The following is an 18,644-nucleotide window of genomic DNA, read 5'->3' on the forward strand; positions in this document are numbered from 1 at the left end:
TTTAAAATCTATGCATTATTATTTACAGGCAATTCCCTTTACCTTGGACTTCCACTGTCCACAGCGTGGCCTCTGCATATTGCTTAAAATGCTGCCACTTCATGTGTTGACAGGCTCAAGCACTGGACTACATGTTACTTCACTGGCTTCCGATATCATGGCAAATTAAATATAAATGAGCCGTGTTAGTACACAAATGGCTGGAAAATACCAACTCACACTGGATTACTGTCTTGCTTTAAATGTATAATCCTCCCTGTGTATTGAGCTCATCACAATCTGGGATACTTACTAGGGATGTGAATCGTTTTTTGACGATTTAAAATATCGTCCGATATATTTTAAATCATCAAAAATTGTTAGAGCCGCGATACAATAACAATTACCCCGATTTATCGTCAAAAAATCGTAAATCGGGGGAAGGGGGAGGGCAGGAAAACTGGCACACTAAAACAACCCTAAAACCCACCCCGACCCTTTAAAATAAATCCCCCACCCTCCCGAACCCCCCCAAAATGCCTTAAATTACCTGGGGTCCAGAGGGAGGGTCCCGGTGTGATCTTTTACTTTCGGGCCTCCGGTGCGTTGTAGAAATGGCGCCGGCGCTACCTTTGCCTTGTCATATGACAGGTCAAAGGTAGCACCGGCACCATTTTGTTTTTTGTCCCCCGACGTCAGGTGCATAGGAGATCGCTCCCGGACCCCCGCTGGACCCCCAGGGACTTTTGGCCAGCTTGGGGGGGCCTCCTGACCCCCACAAGACTTGCCAAAAGTCCAGCGGGGGTCCGGGAACGACTTCCTGCATGAATCGTCCAGCAGGGGTTCGGGAACGACTTCCTGCACGGAAAATGGCGCCGGCCATACACCGTATGGCCGGCGCCATTTTGTACGGAAAAACAATTCGCGTGCAGGAAGTCGTTCCCGGACCCCCGCTGGACTTTTGGCAAGTCTTCTGGGGGTCAGGAGGCCCCCCCAAGCTGGCCAAAAGTACCTGGGGGTCCAGCGGGGGTCCAGGAGCGATCTCCTACGCTCCTGACTTCGGGGGACAAAAAAACAAAATGGCGCCGGCGCTACCTTTGCCCTGTCATATGACAGGTCAAATGTAGCGCCGGCGCCATTTCTACAACGCACCGGAGGTCCGAGAGTAAAAGATCACACCGGGACCCTTCCTCTGGACCCCAGGTAATTTAAGGCATTTTGGGGGGGTTCGGGAGGGTGGGGGATTTATTTTAAAGGGTCGGGTGGGTTTTAGGGTTGTTTTAGTGTGCCCGAGAGTGGAAGATCACACCGGGACCCCCCCACTGGACCCCAGGTAATTTAAGGCATTTTGGGGGGGTTCAGGAGGGTGGGGGATTTATTTTAAAGGGTCGGGGTGGGTTTTAGGGATGTTTTAGTGTGCCGGTTTTCGATTTACATGATTTACACGATTTACACGATATTTAAAAAACCCAAACTGCGACGATCCGATTCCCTCCCCCTCCCAGCCGAAATTGATCGTTAAGACGATCGATCACACGATTCACATCTCTAATACTTACCGTTCCCTCTTTAAATGGTGTGCACTTGGATGAAAACCTTGTTTTTAAGAATTTTATGTGTGTACTTATGTTAACCTCTTTGAACAGCTTTATGCATGGCTTTTTTGTTTTTCTTCCCATCCCAAAACCTATCTCTACTCCACAAGGCTTAACTCATTAACATAGGAAAAAAGTAACACAAAAGACACAAATGGCTCATCCATTTTACCCAACACGTTTTTTTCAGGTTGGTAACTGCTGCTCTTTGTAAGTTATCCCCGTACCTTCTGCTCAGGTTTGAAACTGCATCTCCGTTCATATTACCCTAGCGCTCATTACCATCCTAGGGATTCTTTGTGTTTATTTATTTATTTATTCATTTAGGACTTTTATACACCGACATTCATGTAGAAAATTTGCATATCATATCGGTTTATGCTGTACCTTCTTGAATTATGGTACTGTGTTTTTTACAACATGGGTTGTATTTATTATCATTACACTTACATGGGTTCTCTCAAATAATATGAACTGTGAATTGTTATTGGGGGTGGGGAAGGCCAGCCTGTGCTCAGGTGGTTTGAAAAAGTAGGGACCCCTCCCTGTCCAGTGTTCTCTTTCTTTCTGGCATTTTTCCTTTTTATTTCATTTATTTATATTTCTAGTCCACCTCCTCATATTAATGCTCAAAGTGGCTAACAATAGTTGTTACAAGAACATCAGTTCTTACATAAAATCAGTACAAACAATGGAGTGAATTTTCAAAGGGGTTCTGATTGTAAAAATAGCATATAGGTGTGTATTTATTTATAAAAATTTATAGCCCGCTGATCCATTAAGTTAAAACATAAATAATATACAAGAATAAGACAATTACAGTTAAAAGAAAAGCATAAGACAAACCTCATAATTCATGAAAGAATCCATACAGTAATGAACCCCCTCACATGTACTGAATGTGGTAAAATCTTCATTCAGAAGACAATACTCATAATCCATGAAAGAATTCACACAGGAGTGAAACCATTTACTTGAACCGAGTGTGGAATAGCTTCAGTCAGAAAACAAACCTCACATCCCACCAGAGAATCCACAAGGGAGTAAACCATATACATGTACTGAATATGGTAAGAGGAATGCATATATGCATATATATGCTATTTTATAAACATTGAGAGTATGCACATACTTGCACTATGGTGTGTATATTTTACCAGAGAAAAAAATGATGGGCTCAGGGCATTCTGAGGTGGGTTCAGAAGTTTGCACACAAGTTGCTATTTTGTAAGAGATGTGTGTACTTTCAGACAAATTTTAAAACGGCCAAGCACATAAAAAACCCGGGTTACGCACGTGGCCGGGCCTTGCGCGCACTGCGCTCATTTTCAAAGGGGCCCATCCATGCTGTAACCCTCGTTATGCGCAGAAGTGCCAGGCCCAGAGAAAGGCGGTCCAGGGGGAGGGGAGGGGCAGGGCTGGAGGTGGCTGGTACAGCAGCCAGGGAAGCGTACACCAGTGCTTGACCTGGGTCCTCGAAGACAGAGCAGAATTGTTCCAGGAACCACTAGAAGTCAAACAGGATGGGATTCCCCTCTCTTCCAGAGGGGAGAAGCCCAGACCAGCACTGCCCCAACTAGCAGGGAGAAGACGTAGGTCATCTTGGCTTAATTGTCAGGGAATAGGGGAGCCTGCAGCTGGAAGTGCATACCTAACTGATTAAGGAATCCCTGACACTACTTGGCATCCCCTTCAGTGCGGGCAGCTGAGGAACAGGCTGGTCAGACTCTGGAGGAGGTGATGACGCCAGGATGGGAGGAGGCAGTGCTAATAGTGAGGTCAAAGCTTCCAGGTGGGTTATAAGATGGTCCATGGGTGCAGCAAGGAGCTCCAAAGCTCTCTGCTGATCCTGCAGCCTGTGAACTATACCTGGGATGGCTTAGAATGAGGTCAAGTTTGCCAAGTCCATAATCTCAGCAAACTGTTGTAACTGTGGACACTTGGGCTGGGGTGAGATTTTCTCTACATTCTGGGAGTAGTCCTGCAGGTTCACTGCCAGCAAGCGGACTCATACAAAGCAGAGAGTGATCTGGTGCTTCACTTATACCAGCCCTCATTTCTCTTGGGTTGAGTCTTTAGGTGCCGGGGCTGGCAGGACTTAGACGAAGGTCTCTGGAGATGGCTAGGGATGTTGTCCAAGGGCAGGCTAGGGTCAGTGGCAGGCAATGATCAAGCATAACAGAAGTTCAGACAAGGATCAAAGCCAGGTGTCCATCTGAGAGAGAGGAAGAGTAATGGATAGGGCTGGAGCAGCCAGGGCAGGCAAGGCAGGAGCAGGTTGGGCAGATGAAGGCTGGAACAGGTTGGGTAGAACAAGGCTGGAACAGACTGGAAAGATGAAGGTTGGATGAGCAACATGCACTTCAGACAAAGGTGGACCTGTTGGTCAGGCAAGGTGCATTAGGAAGGCTGCCCTTAAATAAGGTGAAGATGGTGATGTCATCAGTAGAGGCCACGGTTACTTTCCCACCGTGGTCCCGTTAAGAGGCCCAATGTCAGGCACATGCATGCCTAAAGGGTGCAGGAAGAGTCAGGAACTGTTGACTTCCTGGTGTGGGCGGAGTTGGCGGCATTCAGCCGCACCAAGGACAGTGACGGCTGGCTGGAGCATGCCGACTGCAAAGATGAGATAGATAGCTCACAAGGACAGCCTGTAAGCCATCAAATGCAACACCCATAAGGTAATAATGAAGTAGAAAAGATTCTATTTGGTAAGAGGTTGTTTTGACTGGGTTCTGTCATTAGGTGGCAGCTTATCACCTAAGGAAGGAGTTAGAGCTGAACATGCTGTGGAAGGAGTAGGAAGTAAGTTCTAAAGAGGTGAATAAGTTGTGTGAAAAGGTCTCATCCCTATGGCTCTCTGCCATGTGTGAAGGTGATGAAGTTTTGAGACTTTCTCCCAGTGTTACAGAAAGCTGCTACTGATCCTTAGAGTTTGCTGCTGAGAAATTGAGGGTGGAGAGGGGAACAGATCCAACATAGGACCATGTGAGTAACCATCTCTACTGGAATCTCTGGTAGATATTCAATGTGCCCAGTTCCTATCCTCCTTTCTCAACCTTAAAGGGTGAAATTCAGCAATTGTAGGATGAAGTTCTCTGATATAAGAAGTCTTCATTTTACATTTTGGAGTATAGATTTCCAGCTGGATTGTGATTTTAGTTTCTTTTTCAAGTTGTTATAAGTATAAAAGCTTTTTTTTTGAGAACAGCAAGCCTGTTGTCCCATGTGGTGATTTCAATACATACAAAAAGACAATATATATCCACTGTCAGGGCCTAACAGAGAAATCTGTGCCATTACAAGAAAAGATCTGGAGTGAATCTTGATTGTGTTTGTGTGACCATGCCTGCCAGATAGTTACACAGTAGGGATATTCAGGGAAATGTTTTCATTTTGGTTCATTTTATTTATTTTTAGATCACTTTTTATTTATTTTTTTGTTTCATGGGCTTTTTTCATTTTTTTGTTATTATTAATTTCAGAAAATAGTGAGCACTATTTGCAAATAGTGCATGCTCTTCACATATAGTGCACTCTATTTTGTAAAAGAAATGAACCTGAATTTTTTTATTTTTTTTTTTGGGGGGGGGGGGGGGGATTGTGCATTCATTTTTGGTAAAATGAACAAAAATGAAAATGCTGGATTTAGTTGAGAATACCATTCATTTTAAAATGAATATACATCCCTAGTACACAGATGTACAACATTAAATATAGTAATTGTGCAATGTAATAATTGTGGATCATCAGTCTTTAGAGAGACCTTCTGGAAGCTTCAGTGTTGCCAACTGTTACGCCTGTCGGTCGCAGATGGCTGCGACCTCTCATGCTCATCTCTTTTTTTCCTGCTCCATCATCTGGGAAGAATGTCAGTCTCTTCCAGTCCACGCTGACCTCTCCGGCGTTCCCGGGACAGTGTGGGCGCTGCCGACCGCCATCTTGGACCTGGAGTTACCTAGACGCGCACGCACGCGCGCAAGGGCCTCATTTGAACACGTCATGGTGGGAACCTTGGGGACGTCCCTGCCCGATGACGTCAACCCGCCAGGGTATTTAATCTTACCTGCCCTTGCCTTCCTCGAGTTAGCAAGGAGTTCCGTCTTGCTGCACTCTCCACTTTCAAGGACTTCCTGTTCCTGATTCGGTCTTGGCATACGTATGCTCTGAGTACCCGCTCCTCGGGGGCTCCCCTGCGTTCCTGGCTATCCATTCCTCAGAGGGCTTCCCTGCCTGACTGCTACTGGACCTGCTTCTCAGGCCCCTATCTCTCTCCAAGAACCACCTACTGTGAGTACCACTACTGACTTCTACTATACGGACTGCATTGTGGTTTCCACGCGGCATACCCCGATCCTCGGGCCACTACCGCTTTTCTTCTGTGGAAGTCATTCACTGTCCTACTCTACAAATACCTACACACCATCTACAGGAGCCACTTCCGGGTTCCGGCATCGCTACCAGTTCTTCAACATCTACTGTACAGACATCCTCAGCATACCCCGCTCCGTGGGCCACTACCGGATCTGTATTCCTGAAGCTGCCTACACTCTTCAGAGGGGATCCTCAGCATACCCTGCTCCATGGGCCACTACTGGATCTTCTCAGCTGTGTCTCACTCTGGGTAATTTCCATTGCCCAGGACTGTATGAATATATTTCCATTTCTGTGGAGACTACTTCTTCTCTTCTATTTAATAAAGTCTTCATTCCTAGCTTTGTCCCACCTCACTGAGACTGTGCCTGCTGATGGTGAGGCTCACAGGGCTCCTCCCTGTGGGTGGAAACATCGCTCATCTCAGCCCAGGGGTTCACATCGTTCCTTAAACATAACACCAGTTTTCTGGACTGAGAATGGAATTAGCTCAGTTCTGGGTAGAACTGGCCAGAATTAAGGCAGCTTCCCAGTCGCTATATTTAGACTCCAGTAAAACTGACCCAACTCCCACAAGGATCTAGAAATACATCAATTTTGGTAAGTTCTGGTAGGGCAAGACCTGTGAGTTAGACACCTGCTTCCCATATAATTCTACTATGGAATGCCTTCACAGCATTAGCAGTAGAAGATAGATCCACATAGGTATCTGAGGTAGACACAGAGATGAAGGAGGAGATCTACTATTAAAGTAACCCCCAGTATAGTAGCAATAAAATCCCCAAAACAGGGGCAGAATCCTTCTGATTGGGGACTTGTTCATCCAAGGAACTGAGTTGGGGCAGGATTGGAGAGAGACAAGAAAATAAAATGTCTACCAGGATCTTCAGCTATGTGAGATACAAATCACACCAGTAGGATTGCTGTTGAAGAAAATAAAGGAAAGGGAGTGTTACTGGGGGTGGATCCTTGGACTGAAGTGAGATTGATGCTACCTGCAGGGAGGAGCCCTGCAGGTCCTTGTCATCGGCTGGCAGAGCTTGCCGGTGCGAGACTCAACAGGACCTTCTCCAATACCGGCCCTCGTTCCCTGCAGAGACCTTGGGTACTGGGGCCAGCTGGATTTAGGCGCAAGTCTCCGAGGATGAGTAGTCCTACGAAGGATAGTAGGCATTGGTGAGCCAAGGTGTTCCTAGGGTCAGGGCAGGCAGCTAAAAGCGGTTTCTGGGAGGTGTACGGAGGGGTCGAGGCTGGCAGCGATCCAACAATGTCCGGAAGGTGACCAAAGTTCAGGGCAGACGGCGATCCAACGAGGTCCAGAAGGCATACCAGGAGTCAGGGCAGGCGGCAATCCAACAAAGTCCAGAACGGTCCGAGGTCAAGGCCAGTGAAGAAATCCAAAAGGGGACAAGGGCAGGAGCTTGGAGTCAGGAACAGGGAGTCAGGAAATTGGAGTCAGGCAATTAGCTACTCACAAAGAGCTTGACCTGTTGCTGAGGCAAAGCAATGCGGGCAGGGACTGGCTTAAGTAGTCTGGAGGGCTGATGTCATCAGAGAGGGCTGCGGAAACTTTCACGCCGTGGCCCCTTTAAATTCTGCAGAGGTGCATGTGTGCTTAAGGGCTTGTTAGCAGGGCTGGACTTTGGCAGCATGGGTGGTGGCTCTGAGCCACGCGGCGGCTCCCTGCCGCCACGAGGGAAGTTGGGTCTTATCCGGAATAGCGCCGGGTAAGTGAGGCTGGCTGAGGAGCTCCGTGGCCAGCGAGCACAACAGGGAAACTGATGTTAGACACTTGGGTACAAATGACCTGCTAGGTTCCAAGTCAGTGTAGTAAAGCAGTTTTTTTTTTAAGTTGCTGTTTAAGCAGTGATCAAGGACAATAGCATTTTCAGAGATATAACTTGAGTATGGTAAGGGGGAGGGTAGATTATATCACTCTAATCTAGAATGTTTAATTTATGGCACAAATGCTAGTGTAAAGAAGAGAGTTTTGGATGTCTTACGTGCTGAGGCAGTATGTGGAGGGATACAAGAATATACTGGAGGGATGTTCTGGTCTGAGAGAGAATCCAGGAAACCAACTGAATAGTTCAGATCATACACTGACAACAATTTAAAACACATGAAGGGGGCAGCAGGTAAAAGCTGAGAAAATTGGGCTGTCTTCCCGGAAACAAACAGAAAAGGCAACTTTCAAACTGTCTGCATTGAGATGAAACCTGCACTACTTTTTATTTATTTATTTATTTATTTAATGAGTTTTATATACCGTCATTCGGAAAAGCCATCACAACAGTTTACAAAAGCTCAAAATGTGAGATTTTTAACAATTGAGCAAAAATGGGATAACATAGAAACATAGAAATGAAGGCAGAAGAAGACCAAATGGCCCATCCAGTCTGCCCAGCAAGCTATGCACTCTTTTTTTTTTTTTTCCTCTTACTTGTTACGCTTGGCTCGTAGTACCTTTTAGTTCTATTTCCCTTCCACCCCACCATTAATGTAGAGAGCAGTGTTGGAACTGCATCTAATTGAATATGTAGCTTAGTTAGGGGTAGTAACCGCCTCAATAAGCAAGCTACACCCATGCTTTTGTTTACTTGACTATGTAATTCAGTCCTTGGTTGTTGTCTATATATAGATCCTCTTTTCTACATTGCCCCTGCCGTTGAAGCAGAGAGCTATGCTGGATATGCGTTGAAAGTGAAGTATCAGACTTTCTCCCCTGCCGTTGAAGCAGAGAGCTATGCTGGCTATGCGTTGAAAGTGAAGTAACAGGATTTCTCCCCTGCCATTGAAGCAGAGAGCTATGCTGGCTATGCTTTGAAAGTGAAGTAACAGACTTTCTCCCCTGCAGTTGAAGCAGAGAGCTATGCTGGCTATGTGTAGAAAGTGAAGTAACAGACTTTCTCCCCTGCCTTTGAAGCAGAGAGCTATGCTGGCTATGCGTTGAAAGTGAAGTAACAGACTTTCTCCCCTGCCGTTGAAGCAGAGAGCTATGCTGGCTATGCTTTGAAAGTGAAGTAACAGACTTTCTCCCCTGCCATTGAAGCAGAGAGCTATGCTGGCTATGTGTTGAAAGTGAAGTAACAGACTTTCTCCCCTGCCGTTGAAGCAGAGAGCTATGCTGGCTATGCGTTGAAAGTGAAGTATCAGACTTTCTCCCCTGCCGTTGAAGCAGAGAGCTATGCTGACTATGCGTTGGAAGTGAAGTATCAGACTTTTTCCCCTGCCGTTGAAGCAGAGAGCTATGCTGGCTATGCATTGGAAGTGAAGTATCAGACTTTCTCCCCTGCCGTTGAAGCAGAGAGCTATGCTGGCTATGCATTGAAAGTAAAGTATCAGGCTTATTTGGTTTGGGGGTAGTAACCGCCGTAACAAGCAAGCTACACCCCACTTTTTTGTGAATGCAAATCCTTTTTTTCTCCCCACATTTCCTCTTACCGTTGAAGCTTAGAGCAATGTTGGAGTCGCATTAACCGTATGTATATTGAATAAGGGTATTATCTCCAGGTAGTAGCCTTCATTCCCGCGAGCCACCCCCTCTTCATTCACGTCCTCTAGAGTTGATGGATCCATAGTGTTTATCCCACGCCCCTTTGAAGTCCTTCACAGTTCTGGTCTTCACTACTTCCTCCAGAAGGGCATTCCAGGCATCCACCACCCTCTCCGTGAAGAAATACTTCTTGACATTGGTTATGAGTCTTCCTCCCTGGAGCTTCAGCTCGTGACCCCTGGTTCTGCTGATTTTTTTCTGATGGAAAAGGTTTGTCGTTGTCTTTGGATTGTTAAAACCTTTCAAGTATCTGAAAGTTTGAATCATATCACCCCTGCTCCTCCTTTCTTCCAGGGTATACATATTTAGATTCTTCAATCTCTCCTCATAAGTCATTCGATGAAGACCCTCCACCTTTCTGGTCGCCCTTCTCTGTACCGCCTCCATCTTGTCTCTGTCTCTTTGTAGATACGGTCTCCAGAACTGAACACAGTACTCCAGGTGAGGCCTCACCAAGGACCTGTACAAGGGGATAATCACTTCCCTTTTCATACTCGATATTCCTCTCTCTATGCAGCCCAGCATTCTTCTGGCTTTTGCTATTGCCTTGTCACATTGTTTCGCCGACTTCAGGTCATAAGACACTGTCACCCCAAGGTCTCTGTCCTGCTCCGTGCACATCAGCCTTCCTCCCCCACCCCCACCCCCCCATCGAATACAGTTCATTCGGATTTCCACTCCCCATATGCATGACTTTGCACTTCTTGGCATTGAATCTCAGCTGCCATATCTTCGACCACTCTTCCAGCTTCCTTAAATCCCATCTCATTCTCTCCACTCCTTCCGGCGTGTCCACTCTGTTGCAGATCTTAGTGTCGTCCGCAAATAGACAAACCTTACCTTCTATCCCGTCCGCAATGTCGCCCACAAAGATATTGAACAGGACAGGTCCCAACACCGATCCTTGCGGTATACCGCTTAAAACTGCTCTCTCTTCAGAGAGACTTCCATTTACCATCACACATTGTCTTCTGTCCGTCAACCAGTTTGCAATCCAGGCCACCACCTCGGCACTCACTCCTAAGCTTCTCATTTTATTCACCAGTCTCCTGTGCGGAACCGTATCAAAAGCTTTGCTGAAATCCAAGTAGATGACATCGAGTGCTCTTCCTTGATCCAATTCCTTGGTTACCCAGTCAAAAAAGTAAATCAGATTTGTCTGACAGGATCTTCCCCTGGTGAATCCATGCTGCCTCTGGTCCAGCAATTCTCCAGACTGTAGATAGTTCACTATTCTCTCTTTCAACAGTGACTCCATTACTTTTCCCACCATTGAAGTGAGGCTAACCGAACTGTAGTTACCAGCCTCTTCTCAGTTCCCACTCTTGTGAAGAGGGACCACCACCGCTCTTCTCCAATCACTCGGCACCACTCCTGTTTCTAGGGATCTATTGAACAGGTCACACAGCGGACCTGCCAGCACATCTCTGAGCTCCCTCAATATCCTGGGATGAACCTCATCAGACCCCATGGCTTTGTCCACTTTCAGATTCTTCAGCTCTTCCCATACATTTTCTACTGTAAATTGATTTTCATCTACTCCACTCCCCTCCAGTTTCTTGTTAAGTAGAGATGGTTCTTCTCCAGGGTCTTCTTTAGTAACAGGAAGTATATTAAACAAAGGAGAGGTATACAATTGCAAAGATATTAACTGGCATTTGCACTACAGGTTGCACGAAGGGGTGCACAAAGGGGAAGGCCCCTTTGTCGTGCCCCTTTGGTGGGCGGTGCATGGCGCCTGGTGGCAGGGCGCCTTTCAACGGTCGGAGTTGCCCCCAGTGACGTCGGTGGGGGGGGGGGGCTTCCGATCGGGTCTCTCCCTCACATTGCAGTTCTGTTTCTTTTTCAGTTTCAGGTGTAATTTTTTTCTTCTCTTCTTTTCCCATGGCGATGGAGAAATGCCTCAGGGTGCCCAGAATTGGTGGGTGGGCTGCCAGTTCGAGAGTGCCGGTGGCAGGGTGCCTTTCAACGGTCGGAGTTGCCCCGGTGACATCTCCTCTAAATGTGACTAAAAGTGTGGAACACCATGCATACTTTTAGCCATTTTGAGAGAGCTCAGTTTTCAGATAGCCGAATAACAAGGGTGAAACACGTTTTTTAGCTATGGACCATGCACCAAGTTTCAAAGAAAAAGTCTGTGCATACTTTTACTTGGCGTGGGTACAAAGTACCTGTGGATATCCGCTTTGAAAATTAGTGCATGTATGCGGAACCCTCCACAGCAAATGCACACACATTTATGTCTGCTTGTCCATTTACACGCACGATTTCAAAAATCGAACAAATGCACGTAAATGGTTTCCCTGTCCCAGCTCCACCCCTGGGAACTCCTCTTTCAAGAAGGTGTAAAATTACACATAAAATCATTTTCATACATACTTTTTTGCGCACAAACCCTGGGGTAATTTCCAAAAGGACCATTTACATGCGTAAAACTGAGTTATATGTGCACAAATGCTTTTGAGAATTACCCCCCATAAATTTGAAAATGCAGTCTATGTGTATTTTCCTTCCCTGATCTAAACATATTCCCATGAATGTGAACATCTCCTCTAAATGTGACTAAAAGTGTGGAACACCATGCATACCTTTAGCCATTTTGAGGGAGCTCAGTTTTCAGATAGCCGAATAACAAGGGTGAAACACGTTTTACCTGTGAAAATCGCTTTGAAAATGGCTCTTAGAGTTAGTGCTGAAAATGGTCCTACAGAACGACCTGACAAGAACAAGAACTACAAGGGTGGCTGATATGAGGATATACAGTGGGAAGGCAGGGGGAGGAGAAATATAGAACATAAGGAAATCAATAGTGCCACGCTGGATAAGACCACGGCTTCATCCGGCCCTGCATCCTGTCTCTGACAGTGGCCAGTCCAGATCTCTAGGAATTACCCAAAAGATCCCAACTCCCAGGGATAAGCAATGGCTTTCTCCTAAGTCTCCCAGGTTAATAATTGTATGGATGTTTTTTTCCCATGAACTTGTCCAGAACCCTTTTAAACTCAGCTATGCTGGATGCCTTGGCCACATCCTCTGGCAACTCACTTCACAGTCTGATAGTGCACACAGTGAAAACATTCTTTCTCCAATTAGTTTTAAATCTGCTACCGGTTGGATTCATGGAGTGTTCAGTAGTCCTTGTACTTTTGGAAAGAGTAAATAACTGTTTCCCAATATCTGTTGCACCCTTTCATGATTTTACAAACCACTATTGTAATCCCTCTCAGTCATTTCTTCTCCAAGCTGAAGAAGGGGGCCATTCCATCTAGTTTATCATTTTTGTTGCCCTTTTCTGTACCTTTTCTAGTTCCGCTGAATTATTCTTGTGTGACGGACCCTCCGGTTGCAACACCAGTAGGACCTGGTTGAGCCCTTTGTTCAGCTCGAAAAAGAAAGAGATAGAGAGAGAGACGGTGAGGGAGAGAAAGAGAATAGGTTAGAGTGAAGGGAGGATCCATTCAAATACAGCCCTTCCTTCTGCGGGGTCTGGAATGACCAGCACACTTGAAACAATCTATAACCGAGCCCTTGCTACAGCTTGGGAGGCAGAGTGCAGAGGCGTCTGGAGTTAACTTTCGTTGTTTTACAGGCCCAGCCAGTAAAGGCAGCTAATCCAGGCTGTTGGTCCTGACCAGGGTCGGGAGGGATTTCTTCTTCCAGTGCACAACCTGTCTGGTTGAGTTCCCTCTGGGTCTAAGTTAGGGGAATTTTGATACCTGGGCCTGTCTTACCCATAAGGAACCGCTCAGGAATAGGGAAAATTCACCCCTGAATTGCTGGTGGTGACCTGCTATGAGGAGGGGACTCCACTGTTAGTTTCTTTTTGGGGAAGAACACTTTTGTTAGAAGTTCCACGAGGAAGGCTTTTGGCTGCCCCTTCCTTCCTGTTAGAAGCAAGAGAACTGCTTGTTTCAAAGAGAGTCCTGTGCATGAAGGATCCAGAGAGAGAGAGAGAGAGAGTACTAAAGAGATTGTGTAAGATCTAGGAGGTCATGAAGATCTGCTAAACATGAGTAAAGGAAAATAACTTCACTACCCTGAGGAAAGAAAGAAAGGATTTACTCTCTTGTGCCATAGACTTTGCTGTTTTTATCAGCCTGGAAGGGGTTTTGACCATCCTAAAAAAAAGACCCTGCCCATCGGGGAACTCCACTTCATTTTAAACCAAGAAGAGTGGGTGACTCCCTTGCCCTGATAGGGTACATTTATATATATAGATACTGTGTAATTAAGCTGCGGCCTTTTGATTCCAACAGTTGTTTTGTTGATTTGTTGGCTGTGTGGGGTTTATTCATTGTGAAGAGAAAGGGTGTGAGTGGTAGAGATGTGACTCGGGCTTCGGACAATTGAAAATATCGTCGATATTTTCAAAATCGTCAGAAATCGGGGGCTCCCCTAAAACGATAGGAAAACCCCACAATATTGTTCGTGGGGGTTCTCTTATCGTTTTCGGGGAGGGCGGGAAAAACGGCACACAAACATAACCCCTAAACCTACCCCGACCCTTTAAAACTAATCCCTTAGCTTCCCCCACCCTCCCGACCCCCCAAAAATTTTTACAGGTACCTGGTGGTCCAGTGGGGGTCCCGGGAGTGATCTCCAGCTCCTGGGCCGTCGGCTGCCACTAATCAAAATGGTACCGATGGCCCTTTGCCCTTATCATGTGACAGGGTATCCGTGCCATTGGCCGGCCCCTGTCACATGGTAGGAGCACTGGATGGCCCGTGCCATTTTTAAAGATGGCGCCGGCCATCCAGTGCTCCCTCCATGTGACAGGGACCGGCCAATGGCACAGATACCCTGTCACATGGTAAGGGCAAAGGCCATCGGCGCCATTTTGATTAGTGGCAGCCGACGGCCCGAGAGCGGGAGATCGCTCCCAGGACCCCCACTGGACCACCAGGTACCTGTAAAATGTTTTTGGGGGGTTTGGGAGGGTGGGGGAAGCTAAGGGATTAGTTTTAAAGGGTCGGGTGGGTTTTTTGTTTATCGACTCGGGCGCAGCCGATAAACAAAACCGCGATCAGGCCGGACGAAAAAAACCCCACGATGTGAATTGGAAGCGGAATCCGAACTGATTCTGGTTCCGATTCACATCTCTAGTGAGTGGTCCAGTAGTATGAGATGCCCATTTTGTGCTTGTCAGATTTACACATAACAACATCTCCTGCAAGCCGGTGCTAGCATTTTTGCTGCCCTGTGTGAACAATTACTGTGCTGTCTCCCTCCTTATTTTTTTTTTTTTTTTTGCACAGAATACCTCACCTCAATTAAATATGCAGAACACAGACTCACTTTCCACCAAATTAAGAATAAAGAGACTATAAACCAGGGGTCAGGAACCTATGGCTCGCGAGCCAGATGTGGCTCTTTTGATGGCTGCATGTGGCTCGCAGTCAAATCTTTAATAAAAAAGTAAAAATCTAACAAAACCCCCCACCCTCCTGACCCCCCAAGACCTGCCAAAAGTCCCTGGTGGTCCAGCGGGGGTTCAGGAGCGATCTCCTGGACTTGGGCTGTCAGCTGCCAGTAGTCAAAATGGCGCCGACGGCCCTTTGCCCTCACCTTGTCACTGGGGTCGACCAATGGCGGCGGTAGCCCCTGTGACATAGTAAGGGCAAAGGGCCGTCGGCTGCCAGTAATCAAAATGGCGTCGACGGCCCTTTGCCCTTACTATGTCACAGGGGCTACCGCCACCATTGGTCGACCCCAGTGACATAGTGAGGGCAAAGGGCCGTCTGCGCCATTTTGACTACTGGCAGCCGACAAGCCAAGTCCAGGAGATCGCTCCCGGACCGCTCGGGGACCCCCGCTGGACCACCAGGCACTTTTGGCAGGTCTTGGGGGGGGGGGGGTGTCAGGAGAGTAGGGGGTTGTAGTAAATTAATTTGGTAGGTCTTGTATGGCTCTCACGGAATTACATTTTAAAATATGTGGCGTTCATGGCTCTCTCAGCCAAAAAGGTTCCCGACCCCTGCTATAAACTATAAACAGAAACTGAACCAGAAACAACAAACCACAACAAGCAAAGACTTTGTATGCAGTGCAGCAATGGAGAACCAGAAACATCACCAGTCCTTATAAATCTTTCCTCAAACAATAAATTCAAGGAATATAAATCAATCATGTTAGTAAAACCATACTGGAAATATTATTTTTATAATGATATAAGGAATAGAATAACGTCTAATAATTAAGAGCTCATACAAAATTTTAATTTCCCAAATAGCAATAAATTATTTCAAAATGTCAGGCACAGATATCCAATAAGTTGAACTAATGAGAATGGAAAATTCACCTCTCTCCATACCTGAAAACATTTTATTTCCAGTCATCTTGAGTAAGGCATGGATTAGTAATGCAGCACACATTTTCTTCACACATACACACACACACACGCACACCTAAGCAGGTACCCATTCACACACACACCTCCCAGACAGGTTCCCATATATACGCACACACACACACACACACCTCCCAGACAGGTTCCCATTCACACACACACACCTCCCAGACAGGTTCCCATACACACGCACATACACACCAGACAGGTTCACACACACACACACACACACACACACACACACACCCAGACAGGTTCCTATTCACTTACCTCAACCCTCCAGTCAGGCTCCCATTTACATAAACCCCCTTCAGTAGCTCCCATTCACATACCCCCCCCTTCCAGTCAAGCTCCCATTCACATACCCAACCTCCAGTCAGGCTCTCATTCACATACCCCCCCTTCAGTAGCTCCCATTCACATACCCCCCCCTTCCAGTCAAGCTCCCATTCACATACCCACCCTTCCAGTCAGGCTCTCATTCACATACCCACCCTCCAGTCAGGCTCCCATTCACATACACCCCTCCCCCAGTCAGGCTCTCATTCACATACCCCTCCTTCCAGTCAGGCTCTCATTCACATACCCACCCTCCAGTCAGGCTCCCATTCACATACACCCCTCCCCCAGTCAGGCTCTCATTCACATACCCCCCTTCTAGTCAGGCTCTCATTCACATACCCACCCTCCAGTCAGGCTCCCATTCACATACACCCCTCCCCCAGTCAGGCTCTCATTCACATACCCCCCCTTCCAGTCAGGCTCCCATTCACATACCCACCCTCTAGTCAGGCTCCCATTCACATACACCCCTCCCCCAGTCAGGCTCTCATTCACATACCCCCTCTTCCAGTCAGGCTCCCATTCACATAGCCCCCCCCCCCCCAGTAGCTCCCATTCACATACCTACCCTCCAGTCAGGCTCTCATTCACATACCCACCCTCCAGTCAGGCTCCCATTCACATACACCCCTCCCCCAGTCAGGCTCTCATTCACATACCCCCCCTTCCAGTCAGGCTCCCATTCACATACCCACCCTCTAGTCAGGCTCTCAATCACATACCCACCCTCCAGTCAGGCTCCCATTCACATACACCCCTCCAGTCAGGCTCTCATTCACATAGCCCCCCCCCCCCCAGTAGCTCCCATTCACATACCCACCCTCCAGTCAGGCACTCATTCACATACCCCCCCCCCCCCTCCAGTCAGGCTCCCATTTACATACCCACCCTCCAGTCAGGCTCTCATTCACATACCCCCCCTTCAGTCAGGCTCCCATTCACATACCCCCACTCCAGTCAGGCTCCCATTCACATACCCATCCTCCAGTCAGGCTCTCATTCACATACCCCCCTCCAGTCAGGCTGTCATTCACCCCTGTCAAGCTCCCATTCATACACACCACAGCTCCACACCCCAATTAGTCTCTCATTCATTCATTCATTCATTCATTCATTCAATCAATCTCATACACATACCACCGGGAGCCATTCTGCTGCTCCTTCTTGTGTGCTGGTCGGTACGCTAATCAAACAAGCAAGCCTAGCACTTCCTCTATGCTGATCTCATGCATCATGAGATCAGCATAGAAAATGTGTGAGCTGCACGTATTTTGGAAAGTGAAAGCTGGCACCAAGAAGGAGTAGGAGAATGGGCTCCTTTTTCTTTTTTCAGCCGCCGGTCAGATGGGGTCCACCGGCGGCCTCACGGGCCTCTTCTTCTTCCAGATCACCGGTGAGATGGGGTCCACCGGCAGTATCATAGGCCTCTTCCTCTTCCGGGCCAACGGTGAGATGGGGTCCACTGGCAGCCTCACGGTCCTCTTCCTCTTCTAGGCTGCTGGTGAGATGGGGTCCACTGGCAGCCTCACGGTCCTCTTCCTCTTCTGGGCTGCTGGTGAGATGGGGTCCACAGCGGCCTCATGGGCTGATTCCTCTTCCAGGCCGCTAGTGACCACCAGCGGTCTCACGGGCTGATTCCTCTTCTGGGCCACTGGCAAAATAGAGTCCACCGGCGGCATCGCAGGCCTCTCCCTGATCCCGTTGCCGCCCCACTGGGTGTGCCACCCTGTGCAATAGCATGGTTTGCACACCCGGTGGCGTCGGGCCTGATCGCCTGTTCATTAAGTCAGTAGTTTAATGGTTAGAGCAGCAGGTTATAAACCCGGGAAGCCAGAGTTCAACTCTCTCTGCTACTCCTTGTGACCTTGGGTAAGTCACTTTACTTTCTGTTGCCTCAGGCACAAAACAGAGATTGTGAGCAGTCTGGGGATAGAGAAATACCTACAGTACCTGAATGTAATCTGCTTTGAAATGCCAAAAAGCTACATATAAATCAGATAAATAAATAAACAATGCTGGCAAGAATCATGAAGGAGTGAATGCTTGGCAATTTGCATCTATCTGGACATAAGACAAACATTATTCTTTGTTAGTTACTTATTTTCCCCAATGAATGACGTGCTTTGACATGTTGTGCATCTTTCTCATGAGGTTAATATTCCACTGGTGACTGCCACAGTATAGAAATGATGTTTTCCTCCTCTACAAGTGTATCTCTGTTTCCTGCTCACTAACGGTTTATTCTCCAGCCTTTGAGAGCCACCGACTTACAGAAAGCACAGTAATTATGAAGGTGAAATTGGCACCATCCACAAAGGGGCTACAGATTCAGCACAGACACAAAGTTCTGCAACCCGGAAAAAAAAAAAAAGTAGAAGCCCTTGGCAGGGTTTTAATCCTCTTACAAGTACTTTCAGTTATGATTTGTTTTCCAGTTTTATCTCAGTTCAGT

This window comes from Rhinatrema bivittatum, chromosome 2, assembly GCF_901001135.1.
Source record: "Rhinatrema bivittatum chromosome 2, aRhiBiv1.1, whole genome shotgun sequence".
NCBI classification, from domain to species: domain Eukaryota; kingdom Metazoa; phylum Chordata; class Amphibia; order Gymnophiona; family Rhinatrematidae; genus Rhinatrema; species Rhinatrema bivittatum.